A 3,173-nucleotide genomic window follows, 5' to 3' on the forward strand; every position below is an offset into this window, starting at 1 on the left:
TTTCTCAGGCTGAGGAAAAGGATGAAGAGTACTTTTTTTCTTTGGAAGAAAATGAATTTCAGAAGTATATCAGAATCCCTTTTCCATTGTACACAAGGAGCTGTATCTACAATACTCAGTTTAAGCAACAATGCCAATTTTTCCTATAACTGAAGAGGAGGAAAATAAGGGGTGGTATGGAGTACAGAATGGAATTAGATTGGAAACACAGGTGCATGGGTATATAATAACTATACCACACCTGAAGGCAGATTGCACCAAAGTGGATTCTGAAGATTTTATACTGTAGACAGACTTGGCCTATGCCTGAAGAAAGACATTTGTGCCTGAAAGCTTGCTAAGAACAAATGTCCAACTATTTAGTTAGTCTAATAAAAGATATTACTTCTACTCAAAGTACCTTGTCATGTTTCCAGAGACACATCCCTGGAAATCTCTGAAAACAGGGAACGGCTTTCTCTACTTCTAGAAACATACCACAGGAATTGCAGGTATATGCCTCTCAAAACAGTGAATACATGGCCCATTGTCCCACAAGATCAGTAGGTGGGATGATGGGACATGTGTTGCATCCAATAAAGCCTGTCAGCGATGCTTGGATGCATCCTGGCACAGCTGACCTGCTACATTTGTTGATGCCTATTTCTAGCCTGAATGACCATCTATAACAGGGCACTAAGATGCCTGCTACTGACAAACAGTAGTATGGGCTCAGCTGCAGTCACCAGGGCGGCACAGGTGTGGGTTGCTGAGACAACCAGTTTGGTCAGCTGACTGGAAGGGGGCAGGGCCTGGTCTATATAAACAAGCCAGGCTGAGGCTGGAGATCAGTTCCCCCCTAGCAGTTTTGGAAGGTGGAGCTATGTTGGAGCAAGCAGATCAGGGAAGCCTGATGGTCTGAGCAGTTTTTGCATGAGGATACTGGGTGGAAGAAACCCTAGTAGGGATATGAATGAAGGTTAGCCAGTTTGGCTTGGAATTTATGTTGTAACACGGGAGTGTGAGTTTTTGGTTTTGTTGTTGTATAAGACCGGAGGACCGGGTGAGGCTGTAGGGGTTGGATGAGGCCTCATAGGAGCTTCCCCAGTAGTGTGGGGGTTCCTGGCACCGGAAAGAATGCCGTGTTTTGGGGTGTATTGACCCCAGCCCCAGTGTGGGCAGTACTGGAAGGGTAAAGTCCTGGGGGGGGCACAGGTGAGAAGCCCCAGTGGGATGTAAGACCCAAGAAGGTGGGTCTGGAGGCCAGGCAAGGCTACGGCCACCTGAGCCTCAACTGTGAGGAGCCCAGTGGGGCGCAAGACCTGAGAAGGTGGGTCTGGAGGCCAGGCATGGCTATGGCCACCTGAGCCTCGATTGCAGGAATTGCAAGGCAAAGCCCCAGTGCGGGCTGCCAGAGCTCAGACAGGGAAGAGGCCCCAGTGCGGGCTGCCAGAGCTCAGACAGGGAAGAGGCCCCAGTGCAGGCGAGAGCCATGAGGGAAGCTAGGGGGTGCCTGAGAGGGCGCAGGCAGATAGGAAGATGAGCTGGAGAGCGTCCATGAGGGCACGGGTACCAGAGACAGGGCAGAGGACCTGTGAGGGCAAGGGTGATTGTAGGACCCATGCATGGCCCCTGATGCTTTAGCTGCAGTGTTATCGAAGGCAGGGCACAGACTGGGACGTTGCAGAGCACCGTGCCAAGGAGGGTAAGAAGGCAGCCTCCCTTCAACAATATTTACCATCAAAGACATGGGGGGCGAGATAAAGAGGGTGTATTTGGAACCAATTTGGCATGGTGGGGGGGGTGCTAGGGGAGTTCACGGCACCCCTAGGTCCCGTCCTGTCACACCATCTATCGGATCTGCTGATGTGTTGAAGCAGTAGCAGTATTCATTTCATCATTCTTTGTTATGTCTTAGGCAGCAATTTAGACTGCTATATCATCTGTCTATAGCAGAACAATGGGCACTGTCTCAGCTGATGCTAAGTCTCAAGACATACCTTGTAGTACAAAGGAGGGAAACATCCCAATTATTGTAGAGCTTCTCTCTCTCCTTCTAATACCTCTGTTCTCTCCCTTCATTTAATACCTCATAGCCCTCAGGAGGCAAATCCTTTGGAAAACTCTTATTTGATTTATTTTTTTATGTGAGGGAAATGCTTTTCTTTCTAAGACAACTATAAAAACAAATTGGGAAGTGTGTAGAAATACTTAAAGCTAGTTCAGTAGTGTTTAGTAGCTGCTACAGTGCTTTCACTGAATTAGAAAGCCCTTTATTTATGGGGAGGATGACTCTGACAGAACCAGAAACTAACAAGAGTTCCAAAGAGATTGACTTTTCTGACACAAAATTTTCCTCTACAAAATCTTAGCATTCTATACATGAAGCTCCCAGAATGCTTTCAAGTTGTCCGGTGCTTGTGCACATTGAGAAAACAAGACTTCATCTACTGACAATGAGGAAGGATCCTTCCAGAGATGAAACAAGCGCTGGTAATGTTGTGGCCCTGAATCTGACTCCTGTCCTTTTGGAATGTAGGGTGTGACCATGGAAAACAATGGAGAAAGGGAAGTTTTCCTTGATGGTGAAGATCCCCATTTCAGTCAACAAAGCCTTGATGTCAGTATTATGTTAATTTGGGAAGCTACCACCCTCCCTATTCTCAGCCTAAAGTGATTCTACTACTGCCCTTAGCTGGATTCTCCATCTCACTTGTCTCTCTGAGGGGCTCTGACCCCTCCATACATCAGGCCTCCCTGTGGGCTATAACCCCTATGGGCACTCGTTCTTTGGTTCTGGGCCCTATCCACCCTAATTGTGGCCTTACCACTTTAACAGCTATAGCCATGATCTCCAACCACCCTCATAGATATATGCCCATGCCTTATAGATTTCACTCAGTTATCCACTAAGATCTATGGCCCTATACTGGTTTCAAACCCTTGGGTCCCTGACTTGCGCTGAGCTATTGCCTTCAGTCTACAACTATTCAGGTTCAGGCCATGCAAGGATTCATGAATAATACTGGTATTTTGTTTCAGCTTCTATGCACCTTTCTCCCCTAGGTTCTTCTCACTGTTAGCTATTCCTTAGGGTTGCCCTTCCTGGTCTCTAACCTATGATTTGCCTCTGGCTGGGCAACCTCCACTTCTACCCACTCCTACCTGGGCTTCTTGCCTGATACAGGCACAAG

The sequence above is a fragment of the Crocodylus porosus genome, unplaced genomic scaffold (assembly GCF_001723895.1).
Source record: "Crocodylus porosus isolate Cpor-Errol unplaced genomic scaffold, CroPor_comp1, whole genome shotgun sequence".
NCBI lineage: Eukaryota > Metazoa > Chordata > Crocodylia > Crocodylidae > Crocodylus > Crocodylus porosus.